The following is an 18,569-nucleotide window of genomic DNA, read 5'->3' on the forward strand; positions in this document are numbered from 1 at the left end:
TTACACAAATGTTTGAAGAGATATGAAACATCATTAGTCACTAGTTCAATTCAGTTCAGTTGCTCAGTCATGTCTGACTCTTTGCAACCCCATGGACTGCAGCACGCCAGGCCTCCCTGTCCATCACCAACTCCCAGAGCTTGCTCAAACTCATGTCCATCGAGTCGCTGATGCCATCCAACCATCTCATCCTCTGTCATCCCCTTTCCCTCCTGCCTTCAATCTTTCCCAACATCAGGATCTTATCAAATGAGTCAGTTCTTTTCATCAGGTGGCCAAAGTATTGGAGCTTCAGCTTCAGCATCTGTCCTTCCAATGAATATTCAGGACTGATTTCCTTTAGGATTGACTGGTTTGATTTCCTTGCAGTCCAAGGGACTCTCAAGAGTCTTCTCCAAAGCCACAGCTCAAAAGCATCAATTCTTCAGTGCTCAGCTTTCTTTATGGTTCAATTCTCACATCTGTACATGACCACTGGAAAAACCATAGCCTTGACTAGATGGACCTTTGTTGGCAAAGTAGTCTCTGCTTTTTAATATGCTAAGTTTGTCACAGCTTTTCTTCCAAGGAGCAAGTATCTTAATTTCATGGCTGCAATCAGCATCTGCAGTTATTTTGGAGCCCAAGAAAATAAAGTCTGTCACTGTTTCCATTGCTTCCCCATCTATTTGCCATGAAGCAATGGGACCGGATGCCATGATCTTAGTTTTTTGAATGCTGAGTTAATTAGTCACTAAGCAAATGCAAATCAAAATCACAATAAAGTACCTCTTCATACCCACTAGCGTGGATAGTAACGTATAAGGGTTCAGCCACTGTGGAAACAGTTTGATAGTTCCTCAAAAAGTTAAACATACAATTACCATATAGCCTTGCAATTCCACATCTGGGTATATACCCAAAGTAACTGAAAACAGGTCCTCAAACAAGAACACGCACACACGTGTAAATAGTGTACACACTATTTACAAAAGCCAAAAGGTAGAAACAACCCAAAGGCCCATCAACAGGTTAAAAAACATTGTGGTATATACATTCCTAGTCCTTGTTAGTGCTCAGTTCAGTTCAGTTCAGTTCAGTCGCTCAGTCGTGTCCAACTCTTTGCGACCCCATGAATCGCAGCACGCCAGGCCTCCCTGTCCATCACCAACTCCCGGAGTTCACTCAGACTCACGTCCATCGAGTCAGCGATGCCATCCAGCCATCTCATCCTCTGTCGTCCCCTTTTCCTCCTGCCCTCAATCCCTCCCAGCATCAGAGTCTTTTCCAATGAGTCAACTCTTCACATGAGGTGGCCAGAGTACTGGAGTTTCAGCTTCAGCATCAGTCCTTTCAATGAACACCCAGGACTGATCTCCTTTAGGATGGACTGGTTGGATCTCCTTGCAGTCCAAGGGACTCTCAAGAGTCTTCTCCAACACCCCAGTTCAAAAGCATCAATTCTTCGGCGCTCAGCCTTCTTCACAGTCCAACTCTCACATCCATATATGACCACTGGAAAATCCATAGCCTTGACTAGACGGACCTTTGTTGGCAAAGTAATATCTCTGCTTTTTAACATGCTATCTAAGTTGGTCATAACTTTCCTTCCAAGGAGTAAGCGTCTTTTAATTTCATGGCTGCAGGTCACCATCTGCAGTGATTTTGGAGCCCAAAAAAATAAAGTTTGACACTGTTTCCACTGTGTCCCCATCTATTTCCCATGAAGTGATGGGACTAGATGCCATGATCTTAGTTTTCTGAATGTTGAGCTTTAGGCCAACTTTTCACTCTCCACTTTCACTTTCATCAAGAGGGTTTTTAGTTCCTCTTCACTTTCTGCCATAAGGGTGGTGTCATCTGCATGTCTGAGGTTATTGATATTTCTCTCGGCAATCTTGATTCCAGTGTGTGCTTCTTCCAGCCCAGTGCTCAGTTGTCTCCAACTTTTTGTGACCCCATGGACTATAGCCCACAAGGCTCCTCTGTCCATGGAACTTTCTAGGCAAGAATACTGGAGTGGGTTGCCCTTTCCTCCTCCAGGGGATCTTCCCAGCCCAGGGACTGAACCTGTGTCTCTTTCGTCTCCTGCATTGGCTGGAGGATTCTTTACCAACTGCACCACCTGGGAAGCCGAGGTATATACATTAAGTGGGTATTATTCAGCTATGGAAAGGAATGAAGGACCAATGTATGCTATTCTTCCAAAGCATTATGCTAAGTTAAAGAAGCCAGATATAAAATATCATATATTGTATCATTCCACTTATAAGAAATATCCAGAATGAATAAATCCATAACCACAGAACATAGATTAGTGGGTGCCAAAAGCTGGGAGGAATGGGGAGAAATGGCTTAATGGATAAAAATTTCACTTTGGAAAGATGGAAATGCTTTGGAACTAGAGAGAGGTGGTGTTTGCACAACACTGTGAAAGTATTAAATGCTAATGAATTGTTCACTTTTAAATGATTTATGTTACGTGAATTTCACCTCAATTATTTTAATTACACAAGTGAAGTAAAAGTGGATAATTTAAAAATTCTCCAGTGTATTTCATCGATATGGATGGTAAGACCAATGATTTAGGTGCAAATTTTAAAGTTCACCATATGGTACAGAATGTTTTTTCCCCATTAGGCAGAAAAATTCTGCCAAGAAAATAAATGGTTTGTTCCATTTCAATGGAGCACTCTTCACACCAGCTATTTTAAACAAGAAAAATAGGTCAATTTATTGGGTTATGCTGACAAAGGAGGAAAAGAAGGAAAGTTGTGGAATAAGAGCATCATGCATTCTCATGAAAGTCTGTCGCTAAGTTGTGTTTGACTCTTAGACACCCTGCGGACTACAGCCCGCCAGGCTCCTCTGTCCACTGACTTTCCTACTTTTCCCTAAATTAGAGTATGTTCATGGTCTCTGCATTTGTTGTTCATGGGGATAGAAATGCTGGAAACGAATGGGACATTAGAGATCTCTCCTGACCACAGTTTGACTATAGCCAGGCTTCACTTTAAATTACTTGCTTCATAGAGAAATGAATACTACTTGTGTCATTTGAACTCCTTTGAACCAAACATACTCAACAGTGATGGTTAATTTTGAGTGCCAACTTGGCAAGAATAATGTGTCCATTACTGTAAAAGTATTTTTTATTTGATGTGATTAACATTTACAATCAGTTGACTCCAAGTAAAGCAGATTACACTCTATACAAGGAGCCTCCTCCAATCTGTTGATGGCCTTAAAAGCTAAGACTGAGGTTTCCTGGAGAAGGAATTCTGCCTCCAGACTTTTATAAGCCAGAAATTCTGCGTGGGTTTCCAGCCTTTGGGCCCCAAACTGTAAATCCACTCTTACCTGAATTTCTAGTCTGCTGGCTTGCGGTCCAAATTTGAGACTTATCAGCTTCTCAACTGCGTAAACCAATTCCTTATCTATCAACAGAGAGAGACACTGAGAGAGTGAGAGAGAAAGATCCTTTGGATCCTGTTTCTCTGGAGAACTCTGACTAATACCATCACTTCACCATCACCCTCTCACCTTGATGAGTGTTGGCTATTAATATAAGGCCACTGCCACCTTGCCAATCTCCCTCCTCCCAAGGCCGCTACATCAGAAGTAATCACTGAACCCTCACAGGTTTATTTACCTTAGACTCACTCCAAAGAAACCAGGGCTTAATTATTTTTTGCTCCTAGATTAACCTTGCTTAGCAAGACAAGGCTTATACGGAAACTACAGAACATGGTGTCATCATGCCTCAATGTCAGCACAAAATGATGGTACGTTTTAAACCAAGTATATTCAATAGCTAAACGTATTCAGTGTTACTTCCTCAGAGGAAATAAATTACAATAACACTCAGAAGCAAGTAGCTGACAGCCATTCTCTTGTCCTATTTTCCAAGATGAGATAATAAACAGCATTAAAAAAAAAAAATCCTATACACAGCCTGAATCAAATGAGTTTGGAAATGGCTAAGTTTTATTTCGTCTCACTCTGGGAGACTGAAGACATATAACGCAGACCTGCAGAGGAAAAAGCAAGTTCAGCATTGCTGTGCGGTATGCGGTAACTCAACCAGCTTCCTCACTGGGAACACATCTTCACAAGAGACCAGGAGAAAAATATGGTTCTCAGCGTTCTTATAAAATTCAATAAGAAAGCTCTGAGACATTCAGTGTTATTAATAGCCAAGAGAAAAATAAATTAGAAAAATAATGAAACCATTATCACCTAACAGATTTATAAAAATTAAAACATTTATAACATCCAGGGCTGCTCAAAATGTGGTTAAAACTTCCCATGCTGCTGACACTGGTTTCAACTACTACAACAATCTGGAAAAAAAATCTGGTGCTATCAATTATCTTTATTCATGTTTACAATGCATTCCTTGACCCAACAACCTCACTGGGAAATAAAAGCATTGGCACATGGCGATTTATGCTCCAGGATATGCATTAAAGCATACATGTAGCAGAGTGTTAGTCACTCAGTCATGTCCGACCCTTTGTGACCCCATGGACTGTAGCCCGCCAGGCTCCTCTGTCCCTGAGATTCTCCAGGCAATAATATTGGAGTGGGTTACTACTCTCTTCTGCAGAAGATCTTCTCAACCCAGGGATTGAACCCAGATCTCCTGCATTGTAGGCAGATTCTTTACTGTATGAGCCACCAGGGAGGTCTCGTATTAAAGCATACATGCAGTTATTAAAAAAAAAAAAAACCCACCTGAAAATAACCAACATGTTTATAAAAAGAGTGGCTGAATAAGCCAGAATATATTCTATAAAATACTAAGCATCTACTAACAGTAATGAAGTGTATTACAAGTATTAATTTGGAGGGCTGTTCATGAAATATAGTCAGTGACAGCATAAGCAGCAGAGAGATGTATAGAGTGTGAATTTATATTTATAAAAAATTCCTACATTGGCATCAACATGTTTGTTTGCATATGTTTGCACAGAGAAAGGCCTGGAAGAACACACACAGAGTGCTAACTCCACTGCCAGTGAGATGGAATTGCAGACGGGGGTGAGGAAGGGGATGGCTCTTTGTTAATGTTTCATTTTTGTGCTTCTGTATTGTTTGACTTTGTATTGCTTATATTTATTTTAAAGTAGAGGATAATTACTTTACAATAGTGTGATAGTTTTTGCCATACATCAACATGAGTCAGCATTAGATATACATATGTCCTGTCCTTCTTGAACCCCTCTCCCTACTCCCTCCCTTTCCCACACTCTAGACTATCACAGAGCTCTGGCTTTGGGTTCTCTGCTTCATACAGCAAACTCCCATTGGCCATCTATTTTACATATGGTAATGTATATGTTTCAGTGCTATTCTCTCAGATCATTCCACCTTCTCCCTGCATCACTGTGTCCAAAATCTGTTCTTTATGTCCACGTCTCCTTTGCTGCCCCGCATGTAGGATCATCAGTACTATCTTGCTAGATTCCATACATATGCATTAATATATGATATTTGTCTTTCTCTTTCTGACTTACTTCTCTGTGTATAATAGGCTCTAAGTTCATCCACTAGTTTCTTTCTATAGCTGAGGAATATTCCATGATGTATATGTAAAACAACTTCCTTATCCATTCATCTGTCAATGGACATCTAGGTTGCTTCCTAGCTATCGTAAATAGTGCCGCAATGAACACTGGGGTACATGTGTCTAAATATTCTGTACATTGTTTTGAGATCTTAAAAAACCTTTCTGGCTGGGGAGAGACTGCCCTTTCCCTGATCTGGCCACTCCTCTGAGACAGGACAGGGCTCAGCTCAGGGAGTCTCTGACATGCAAACTAACTGATCCAGAGTCACACTTCCATTCTCTGGCCTGTGCACCCCAGGAGGTAACATTCCTCTGCCTCAATCACCCCAAGGCCACGTACCTGGCATCTGGGACCACCCGTGTAGTTTAGAGCCTGAACAAATTATTCCAACTAGCCAATTACAAGAGGTTCCCTGGTGGCTCTGCAGTAAAGAATGTGCCTGCAATGTAGGAGACCAGAGTTTGATACCTGGGTTAGGAAGATCCCCTGGAGAAGGGCCTGGCAACCCACTCCAGTATTCTTGCCTGGAGAATCCCATGGACAGAGGAGCCTGGCAGGCTACAGTCCACGGGGTCACACAGAGTCGGACATGACTGAAGTGACTAAGCAGCAGCAGCCAATTGCAAACTGTTTCCCCTGTCCTGCCTTTCTTGGGCGCACCCAGACAGGCTCTGGTCTTGGTTTTCCCTTTGCTCTTGCTGTCTCCTGACAATCCTTAGGCTTCCCCACCTGGCCCTGCTCCACCTGCTGAGCTTCCTATATCGAGGACCCATGAGAACCACGCAGGTCCGACTCCCTGAGCCTCTCGTGTGTCCCCTCTTGCGGCTGCACATGACTGTCATCCCAAAGACACAGAACAGACGTGTTATGCTGCTGCTAAGTTGCTTCAGTCGTGTCCGACTCTGTATGACCCCATAGACGGCAGCCCACCAGGCTTCCCCGTCCCTGGGATTCTCCAGGCAAGAACACTGGAGTGGGTTGCCATTTCCTTCTCCAATGCATGAAAGTGAAAAGTCAAAGTGAAGTCGCTCAGTCGCGTCCGACTCTAGCGACCCCATGGACTGCAGCCTACCAGGCTCCTCCATCCATGGGATTTTCCAGGCACGAGTACTGGAGTGAGACATGTTATACAACCCTGTAAATATTCTGGCATTTAAAACCATCTGGTATTTATTTATCACTAAATCTGTTGCTGTTGTTTCGTCACTAACTCGTGTCCAACTCTTTGCAATCCTGTAGACTGTAGCCCTCCAGGCTCCCCTGTCCTTGGGATTCCTCAGGCAAGAATACTGGAGTGGGTTGCCATTTCCTTCTCCAGGGCATCTTCCCAACACAGGGATCAAACCTGTGTCTCCTGCAATGGCAGGCAGATTCTGTACAACTGAGCCACCAGGGAAACTCCATCATTAAATTTATTTATATTATAATAAACTTATAATTAGTATATTTATTTATATTTAATTGGTAAATTAACATATTGATTTATATTTAATTGGTATAAATTTATTTATATTTAACTCTATCATTAAATTTATTTATATTTAATTGGTATATACTTATACTATTATATTAGTATAATAGTGTACAGCACAGTGATTCTATATTTCTGTAGACTATATTCCATTTAAAGTTATTGTAGGACTTCCCTGGTGGTCCAGCAGTTAAGACTTCTCCTTCCAATACAGGGGTGTGGGTTTGATGCCTGGTTGGGGAGCTAAGATCTCACATGTCTCACAGCCAAAAAACCAAAACATTAAACAGAAGCAATATTATAACAAATTTAACAAAGACTTTAAAAGTGGTCCACATAAAAAAAAAATCTTGAAAAAATAAAAAAATCAAGTGATTGTAAAATATTGGCTATATTTCCTATGCTGTATAATATATCCTTATAGCTTATTTTACTCATAGTAAAACAAATCTAATATTTAAATAAAATAAACTCTTCAACAAAAATCTAATATAAAAACTTAACAGACAATTAAATCAAAAGAACTTTAACTTTCATCAATTTTATTACCAAAGGGATAAACAGACATTTCAGGTAGGTGCAAGGGCTTCTCAGGTGGCGCGAACAGTAAAAATAATTGTGCTTAGTCACTCAGTCATGTCCAACTCTTTGCAACCCCGTGGACTGTAGCCTGCTAGGCTCCTCCGCTCAAGGAATTCTCCAAGCAGGAATACTGGACTGGGTTGCCATTCCCTTCTCCAGGGGGTCTTCCCAACCCAGGGATCAAACCCAGGTCTCACACATTGAAGGCAGATTCTTTACTGTCTGAGCCAATGCAGGAGACACAAGAGACTCAGGTTCAATCCCTCGGTAGGGAAGATGCCCTGAAAGAGGGCATGGAAACCTACTCAAGTATTCGTGCCTAGAGAATGGCATGGACAGAAGAGCCTGGTGGGCTACAATCAATGGAGTTGCAAAGAGTCGGACACAATTGAAGTGCCTTAACACACAGGGACAGGAGGATCTGAGGACAAACTGCACTCCCATCTGCACGTGCAGGGGGGCAATTATAAACGTGAGTGGCTGAGAAGGCTTGAGAAGGCCTCTCTTCTAAGTTTCCTCAATATCTAACCCTATTCCTTCCATCAAGCTCTTGATGTAAGACTCTTTCATTAGAAATGGTATCAGCTGCTGGTGGTGATGTTTAATTTTAGCTTCTCATTCTTTCCTTTTAGTATATGATTCACACTATTTGTCTCATGCCTTTGGCTTCATTTTAGGAAGCAGATGTTTAACCTCCTGTTCCTTGAGCTAGTAATCTCTATAATTAAGAATTCCGAAAGAAAACTGGAAGGGGTACAGCCTAGTTCTTGGATAAAATTATATCTGTGCATGGGAAATTTATTTCCTTCCGATTACTTTAATTATAACTTAAGCACTTATAGCATTTGTTTAGCATTTAAATCTTAACAACAAAGCTTCACTTGGAAAAAAAACAACTGTGGAGATTCCTGGCTGACTTCTCTCAAATTCACCTTTTATTTTCATTTACATATTTATAGCCAGTACATTTTTATGGACTATTTTCAAGTTTTAAATGTTTAACAGACTAAACTAAGGGAAGGCTCCACTCTGCCACGTGAATGACTAAACACTGAAACTTCAGAGGTTTAATGTAATAACAGCTTTACACAAAGTGAGGTAGACCAGTTGTCTGTCTTCCATTTTGGAATGATATCATCTGGCGCATGGAGGGCTCCAAGGCACTGTGACAGGGGAAGAGAGGGTAAAAAGAATGTATGGGGTCTTTTATGTACCAGGACTTAATGTGATTTGCTTTACTTTTCTCCAGAGTCTAATGGGCAGACTCTGAGCTCAACAGCAAGGGAACTGTGACATGTTGGATGGGTATTTGTTCATCCAAAAGAAGGGGGAAGGGATGGAAGACAGACAGGGGAGGGATATTTGTTAGGTACCATCAGTGTCTACATTAGATAAGTGTTTAAAATAACTCCCCAAGGTAGAAAAACAGAGCGGAAGAAAACTGTTTTAACATTGTACCTTTACTGCTTGCTTGCCGTTGCTTTAACACTGCATGTTGGAATTTTCTAAGCATAGATACAGAAGGTACTGATTCTTACTGGGAACAAGTGGAACACTCATAATTGGGTGAAAAGTGTGGACAGGCAGTGAGGTTGGTTTCAGTTTAGAATGAAGTGAAAGTTATGTGTGGCCCCTGGGAAGGGAGAGACGAGAGAAAACAGGGTTGGGGTCTGAAAAAGAGAATGATATTCAATTTTCAAGGTATTTCTGGAAGGTCAAGGAATAGCTAGATTTTCAGTTTCAGGAACTCTTCTTCACATACTGAACCTTTGGTCATTCTTATTCCCTAGGATTGCATCAATATTCCTCTTTCCATTTCTCTACTCTATTTCTCATAATTGGTCACATGCAAAAAAAATCGAAAATTTAATTCATGAAAAAAAGGTTGAAGATTAGAGACAAGCTAACATCACCCCAGTTTTTATAAGGAAAGAATAAGCTATCAAGAGACTTCAGAAGATGAAGCCTAAGGTCCACTTCTATCATGAAGAAGATTGAGATGAATGAAATGCAGTCCCTTTTCTCAAGTAGTTCACAATCAGGGAAGAGGAGGTGAACTGTTACTGTCATGTAATATGACCTGGGACCTGAGCGCTCCATGCACAAAGTTACAAGGGCAGTTTACAATGCCCAGCAAGCACGCCTGCCCGTGAGGAAGGTGGGCAGGGACCTGTCACAAAAGGGATGTGTGTGTCTCAAAAGAATGAGACACAGGAAAAGTCAAAGCCCTGAACTATCATGACTTGGTATGCAAGAGTGAGCCACGCTGGATGTGGGAAAATGATGGGAATGATACTGGAAATAGAGGTTAGCATCACAGCATGCAAGTCCCCCAAAACCAGATTAGGATATTTGAACATCTGGGGGCAAATGACAGCAAGCTATCACAGATTTTATAGGAAATAGAATGATTATGTGAGAAGCTCCCCAAACTGCTGTTTGTATAACAATGGCTTTCACCAATGCCTGCAGTCAACATGGTTTGGGAAATATATCACAACGTATCTCTTTCCTAGAGAGTCACAAAAACTCTAATGAACATACTATACGCTTGATAATTCTTTTTTTCGGCATTCGAAGGAGGATGTGCAAGAATATTTGTACCCTGTACTTTTTTCTTTAACTTTTTAATTGAAGTATAGTTGACTAACAGTAGTGCATAAATTTTAGGTGTATCGAATAGTAATTCTCATCTTTATTGCAGATCATATTCCCTCATAAGTTATTACAAGATATTGGGTATAATTCCCTGTGCTACACACTAAATCTTTGTTGCTTATCTATTTTATGTCTGGTAGTTTGTATATGTTAATCTCATACTGCTCATTTGTACTCCCCACACTTGAGAATTCTTAAAATAAAGAAGCTTAACTTGGTTTAGCACAGTATTTCCAAAATACAATTAAGTATGTGTATTATTTTTCTATTGCTGTGTAACAAAATATCTCAGTTTTAAAAAATGAAAGTCTATTTATTAGCTCACAGTCTGTGCATCAGAAGTCTGACATGGCACAGCTAGGTTCCCTGCTGAAGTTTAACAAGGTTAATATCAATGTGTTGCCCAAGTTAAATTCTCATCTGGAGGCTTTGTGGGGCCTGGGTGGGGGAGGAGAAGGGAATCCACCACCAAACTTTAATATTGTTGGCAGAATTCAGTTCTTTGCCTCTTTGCTGTTGCAGAACTGATGCCATTTCCTTGCTGGCTGTGGATCCTGCTGCCTCACTCATAGTTCACAGCATGCAGGGGAGGGGAGCTTGCTTGCTTCTAAGTCAGCCAGGGAAGCCTGGTGTGCTGCAGTCCATGGGGTCGCAAAGAGCGCAAAGAGTCCGACACACGACTGAGTGACTGAACTGAATTGAAGCAAGCCAGGGCACATTTCTGTTTTCCTGTCTCCGACCAGAGGGCTCATAGGTTAGCTTAGGCCCACCAGGATAAAATTTCCATTTTAAAGTCAATCAATTTGGGCCTTTAATTACATCTGCAAAATCTCTTCACAGCAGTAATGACTATTTGATTGAGGAACCCAGAATCTTGAAGATCCATTTTAAAATTCTGCCTACCACAATAAGCAACTTTTTTCCATGGAAAATATTTTAGGATATTGCAAAATAATATTTCACAGCTGCCCAGTTTGGTAAAAAACTGGACAGATGTTGTAGAAAGAATACTCCAGAGAGAGTATCAGAAGTGTGGAATCTTGGAAACTGGTTAAGATGCTATCGTGGCTATCAAAACAAGATAAAATGAGCATCTAAACCGAAGGAATTTGGAGGCAGAATAAAGATAACTTGAGGAGGAACAGAGTAGGAAATAGTAGACAAGAAATGTCTACTATTAAGTTCAGGACAAGAAATGGAACTGACAAAGAAGAGACAATGAGTTTGGTTTTGAATATGTTGAGTTTGAGGTCTGCTATACATGGGAAGAGAAAAGTTTGAAAGTTTAAGGAAAGACAGGAATTGATGATACGTATGTGGGAGTCATCACAATGAGTAAGATTTCCTAAGTTGGGTGAATAGAAGAGCATGGAAGAGGAAGGGGGATGGAGTGAATAAACATGTTCACTAAAACACAAGAGTCAATCTAAAAACAATAAAAGAGCCAGTTATTTTACCTGCAAAACAGGTTTACTTGAGAGCAGCAAGGAACCGCAATGTGCTACTATGGAGAACCATATACAAATCAGTAAAGCAAAAGGAAGGAAACTCTATTTTATAGAGGAGAAGGGGAAATTGGGAAGGGATGTCTAAACAAAAAGTTCATTGGATGAAAGTGGAAGTGTGAAGTTCAGTGGCTGAGCTGGTGCTAGACTGGGAGCAAAATCTTTCTTGCTCCTGTGGGTGGTAGTAACGTAGTGTTCACTTCCTTCTAGAAAGGCAAGGTGCACCACTTCCTGCTGGAATACATACTGGCCTTGTGCATATCTACATATGTGAGCGCTCCCTCTTCTGCCCTCCAGACGCCGTTGTGGTGAAGTTTTTCTTTATTAATTTTCATACAAGCAACGCCAAGTTAAATCCACAAAACCATTTACTTATTAGGGCAGGAGAAGGCTCAGTCAAATTTACATTAATATTAGCAGAGTATTTAATAGACGACCCCATGAGATCCCTGCAGATAGATGAGAGTTACATAATAAATATTTGTATTCAGCAGTGATGATTCATGAGTCTTTGTCAAAAGAATTAGTGGAAAAGAGTAGTGGTCTTGGAGTCAGGGGAGAATCTGGACTCTTCCACTAAAAGTGAGTTCATATAATAATGGATTAAACAACAACCACACTCACACAATTCTTGAAAAAATGAAAAGCCAGTTGTATGTCCTTGAACCATTCAACCCACTTTCCAGGTCTCTGTTTCTCATCAATATGACTGCTTCATGAGATATTCTGAAAAATCCATTTATCTCCAAAATTCTAAGGCTTATAAACTACAGAAGTAATTGCAAAGCACCATGCAGGTCTCATCTTTGATGTCCTGTTTAACATTTTTGTGATTTGGATATGTACATAGTAAGCAATCATGTAGTTGAAACAAATCTGAGAGACACACAGCTAAGTGACAGATGGCAAAAATCAACATTAAATTGTTGGCAGGAATCTGGAAACAAAACCACAAATAATTAGCCAATACTTTGACTAAATAAAGATTATTGCTGGAAGTTAGAATTTACTTTTTAAAAAATGTAGTCACAAGGCGTGTAGTATGATTTCCAGATGAAACCATTCAGTTCTCTTTGGTAAGCTCCTGAGCAGCAGGGCTCCCATCAGGTTTGAATGGCCCTCCTCTCAGAGTGCAAACAGTATCCTCCACCCGCTGCTGCTCCCCAACCTACTGTTGCCATGCTCCAGAGTCACTTACCACCTTGTTTCACTACGTGACTTGCCTGCATGCAAACCAGAATATCCTCCTACAAAGGATCTCAACTAGATGTTATTCTAAAATTTTTATTATTTTTAGAATTTTTAAATGATCGTGTTAATACAGTGGAGTTACACCTTCCATCTTAGGGCTGGGAGGTGGGCCTCTCTGGCCCGACCCACCTCATGCCTCTCAAGCACAGTTCAGTTCAGTCGCTCAGTCGTGTCTGACTCTTTGCAACCCCATGGACTGCACTACAGTCTTCCCTGTCCATCACCAACTCCCAGAGCTTGCTCAAACTCATGTCCATCAAGTTGATGATGCCATCCAACCATCTAATCCTCTGTCATCCCCTTCTCCTCCTGCCTTCAATCTTTTCCAGCATCAAGGTTTTTTCCAGTGACTCAGTTCTTCGCATCAGGTGGCCAAAGTACTGCAGCTTCAGCTTCAGCATCAGTCCTTCCAATGAACATTAAGGACTGATTTCCTTTAAGGTCACCCGTTTTGAGCTGTTCCTTCTAGCCTGGAGGGGCTGGACATTTGTGTGCAGTTTTTTCATTTACCAGCTGGGGACTCTACCAAGGTATATGTGCCTATCCATGTATAGAGTGTGTGGGAAAAGGAAGGAAAGACTCTTCCAAATGTCCTCCACCATCTCTTTAATTCTCACTGCTTATGCACTCTGTAGAGAGCTATTCTGCATTCACTGAGTCTGTTCTCCTGAAGCCAAAGCCTGAAAGCATTACTATGTCCTCTTTGTCCAGAGGTGGGTCCTGCCTAGTACAAAATTTCCCTATCAGAGAAGGAAGATGACTCAAGCCTAGGCTTGTCACTGGAATTCGATTTAGAAATGAATGACTGCATTTAAAGAATTACAAATCTATTCAGTTTACCTTGATTTAATCTCGTCTATTGATTTAATACAAATCTTGATCAGAGGAATCAACCAAGAATAATATGTCATTTGCTAATGAAATAATTGCATCAAAATAACAAAAAGGTTACGACCCAGCTGAATGTATACTGCTCCCAACACAAAATAGCAATATGGTTTTGTTTACTCCTTTCTACAGACAAGGAAAGAAGAGAGGGAGGAAGGAGAAGATGAAAGGAGAAAGAAAACAAAGAAAAAGCTCAGCTCAATTGGAGGATTTCCTAGCCATCTTAACTATTGGTTTATGTAAAGCTAAAATTAGTGAAAGTCACTCAGTCATGTTCGACTCTGCGACGCCATGGACTGTATTGCTATTGCTAAGTCACTTCAGTTGTGTCCGACTCTGTGTGACCCCATAGACGGCAGCCCACCAGGCTTCCCCGTCCCTGGGATTCTCCAAGCCAGAATACTGGAGTGGGTAGCCTTTCCCTTCTCCAGGGGATCTTCCCAACCCAGGGATCAAACCCAGGTCTCCCACATTGCAGGCAGATTCTTTACCAGCTGAGCCACAAAGGAAGCCCAGGAATACTGGAGTGGGTAGCCTATCCCTTCTCCAGCAGATATTCCCGGCCCAAGAATCAGACTGGTGTCTCCTTCATTGCAGGCAAATTCTTTACCAACTGAGCTATCAGGGAAGCCAGTAGCTAAAATTATCCCTCCCTTAATCCAGACCTTTAATGAAAGTGGTTTGCAATGTAAAATCCTATAAATTTTACGTCCCTTTACTATCCTGATTCTATGGCCTGCACATAGATGCTTCCTGGTGGGCCTCTTCATAAACGTGGAGTTTGAACGATGGTCCAAAAAGTCTGGTGACAATTTCCTTACTGAGAAAACGTCAGTAGACCATGTCCCTTGGTCCCAAACCTGTGGACCCTGGACTCAGACAGGAGCATTTTACATTTGGAAAGGTGATATTTAGGAACTGGGCTACATGGCTCTGAAGGTAGGACCATGTTTTTAATTTAGTGAAGCAGTCTCTGAGGACACACTGCTTCCCTGTGAGAAAACAGAGGTTTTTTTTTGGGGGGGGGGTGGGGGTGGTCCGAGCATTCTTATATAAAGAGCTTCAGCTTGCTTCCTGAGATGATAAGACCTAAATGCAAGGATCTTATTCAGAAATCATAAACCACTTCAGGACTCTGAATTGTGGATCTTATAAGTACTCAGTTTTTTCTGCAGGCTTCAATAATTGTTGATTTCCTTCTACCATGTATAAGGCATTACACTGCATCCTGGGGGGAGAAAAATGCATATGGAAGATGCCTGCATCTCCAAGGTGGGAGGCAGATCTGAGGCGCAAGGAAAGGAATGATATCCGAGGTTACTGGGTAACAGAGAGATGCAGCTTTTAAATATTATCTCAGCATTTGATGGTTAATGGAGTGTTTTTCCAGATCTGGGGGCTGAAGAGAAGACTGGGTAGCGAGGTTAATTTAAAAATCCATTCCAGTGTCTGGGTTATACGTAGGAGTCCAACCACGCACTGTCAATATCTTGGATCAATAGTTACCTTTCATCTCTGTTGGCGAGTTAGTGCTTCAGATGTCATAAACTAAGAGCCAGGTGATGAGGACTTGAAAGAAGGACCTGATCCTATGGCAAAATCCCTCCAACGGTCTGTTTTCAGCTCAAGGTCTTCACAGACAGATGAGATAAATGCATCTTAATATGTCCTTGCTGGAAATCATCTGACAAAAGCATCTCAGTGAAATTCCTGGAACCATACGACTAACAGACTTAAATATTTTACTGCTGTCAGATTGGAAGGTTTGGGGAACATTGAATTTAAGCTAGAACATTAAGTTTAAGCTTTCCAATCTTTTAGCTACCGGGTAGGAACTGACAGATAAGAACTGGGAGATGGAAATGAAAATATACCCCAAAAGTCTTTTACATTGTCTTTATCTTACTTTGATCCACTGGCATATTCCCTTATGTCTGACTCCCAAGGCAACCATTATAAGGGATCAGAACAACCCACTGGTGAGTCCTTATCAACTGTGCTGAAAGGGCAAGGAACACTGGGATGAGCAGGACTCTGTATCTGGGAATGCTCTCCAATTGCGCGTGCGGTATTTTCCATGATTATTCTTAAAACATAAAAGAGATAAAATCGTAGATCACAATAATTGAGATCTGGAAGTAGGGAAGCCTAAGAACTTGTTTTTACTGATCACATATTATGGGTCAAACACTAAGCTAGACACATCACATTTTAGATCTCATTTAATCCTCCAAACACCCATAAAGGTAGAAACAGTCTTACTAACTTGTTACTTGATACAAGCTAAATGCTTTTGATTTTTCAAATCTGTTAAGGGTTACTTCATGTAAGCTCTGATCACCTAAAAGCCCAATGTGTGCTGATCTTGAGAGAGTAGAAGTATTGTATAACTTGGAGATTTTGGTATCAAATGCCTCTGCTTAAGAAAAGCAGAGAAAAATAGAGAAGATAAATAGAAGAAGAGAAAGAAGAGGCTGCATAAGACAGCATCCAAGGATGAAGAGAAGGAAGCCAAGAGGAGGCCAGGAAGGAGGGACGTCAGGAGGGAAAAAAGTGTTTTAAAGAATTAAAATTTTTTTCTTGCTAAATATTTGCACTATAAACCATTTCCACTCTACCTTCCAAAAAATCCCCCATATTTTAATAAAATCAACAGTGGAGGAACATTAAGTCTTACTTCAAAAACGGCATGGACTGAGAACAGAGTTTGCCAGGGCCAGAGGTGTGGGAAGCAGCAGCTTGTCAAATACACAGAGTTGGGGCAATTGAGACTCCAAGAGTTTGAATGGCAGCCTTAAAATACACTAGCTAGGAAGTGGAACCAGGATTTGGTACTGTGTCTGGCTTCCCTGGTGAATCAGTGGTAAAGAACCTGCCTGCAAATGCAGGAGACTCAGTGTCAATCCCTGGGTCCAGAAGATCTCCTGGAGAGGAAATAGCAACCTATTGCAGCATTCTTGCCTGGGAAATCCCATGCACAGATGAGCCAGGTAAGTTACACTCCATGTGGTCACAAAGAGTCAGACATGACTTCAGTTCATTCAGTTCAGTCACTCAGTCGTGTCTGACTCTTTGCGACCCCATGGACTGCAGCACTACAGACTTCCCTGTCCATCACCAACACCCAGAGCTTGCTCAAACTCATGTCCATCGAGTTGCTGATGCCATCCAACCATCTCATCCCCTGTCATCCCCTTCTCCTCCTGCCTTCAATCTTTCCCAGCATCAGGGTCTTTTCAAATGAGTCAGCTCTTCCCATCAGGTGGCCAAAGTATTGGAGCTTCAGCTTCAACATCAGTCCTTCCAGTGAATATTCAGGACTGATTTCCTTCAGGATTGACTGGTTGGATCTCCTTGCAGACCAACGGACTCTCAAGAGTCTTCTCCAACAATGCAGTTCAAAAGCATCAATTCTTCGGTACTCAGCTTTCTTTATAGTCCAACTCTCAAATCCATACATGACTACTGGAAAAACCATAGCTTTGACTAGACGGACCTTTGTTGGTAAAGTAATGTCTCTGCTTTTTAATATGCTGTCTAGGTTGGTCATAGTTTTTCTTCCAAAGAGCAAGGGTCTTTTAATTTCATGGCTGCAGTCACCGTCTGCAGTGATTTTGTAACCCAAGAAAATAAAGTCTATCCCATGCTGTCTCCCCCAAAAGTTTAGGAAGCATCAAGGTCAACCTCATCTACTACAAATAGAAAGCTTATATTCAGAAAAGCGAACTGACTTTCCCAAGGTCAAATTGGTAGGTTCTCCCCACCACACCATGGTTTGTGGGATCTGATCTTAGTTCCCTAACCAGAGATTGAATCTGAATCCTAACCACCGGCGTGCATGCAAGCCAAGTCACTTCAGTCGTGTCTGACTCTTTGCAACCCTATGGACCACAGCCTACCAGACTCCTCAATCCATGGGAATCTCCAGGCAAGAATACTGGAGCGGGCTGCCATTCCCTCCTCCAGGGGATCTTCTCAATCCAGGGATCGTATCCAAGTCTGTGGTGTCTTCTGCATTGGCAGGCAGGTTCTTTACCACTAGCGCCATCTGGGAAGCCCTCTAACCACTGGACCTCCAGAGAATTCCTCAGTTTTGCTTTTTTTTTTTTTTAAATAGCTAAAACTAGAACTCAAATTTTTTTCTAGAAAGTTTTAATCCAATTAACTTTCCACATTTTTGTTACGGTCTCCAAAAACTCCATATTATAAAGTCCAATAGGATGGTCTCAGTTCCATCTCACCAGACTTTGTGGCAGGGTTTTAAACAACTGATCATTTTTCCCTTCTTGAGTCATCTTGATATCCTGGCTTTGATAACACCACACTCTTCTGGTTTCTTCTGAGAAGGAGAATGGCAGCCAAGAGCCTGGAGCTAGCCTGATGCTAACAGTCAGAACTTGGTGTTGCCCGTATCTGGCCTGCATGCACTGCTGGACTCCCCTTAAACATAAACAATTTCACAGAAAATCCACCTTAAACAAGGCCACGCTGCAACCACCAGGCATCAAAACAAGAGACAAGACTGCTTCCTAATACTGTTTTCACACAGCCCTGTGTGTGAACATGGTCCAAACCACAGAATACCGAGCATCCCCAACCCTGGTTCCGCAGAAGCCCCCTAATTAGCCTCCCAGACTCCACCATGGCTCCCTCTCCTGAGGC

Source organism: Bubalus bubalis, chromosome 1 (assembly GCF_019923935.1).
Source record: "Bubalus bubalis isolate 160015118507 breed Murrah chromosome 1, NDDB_SH_1, whole genome shotgun sequence".
Taxonomy (NCBI): Eukaryota; Metazoa; Chordata; class Mammalia; order Artiodactyla; family Bovidae; genus Bubalus; species Bubalus bubalis.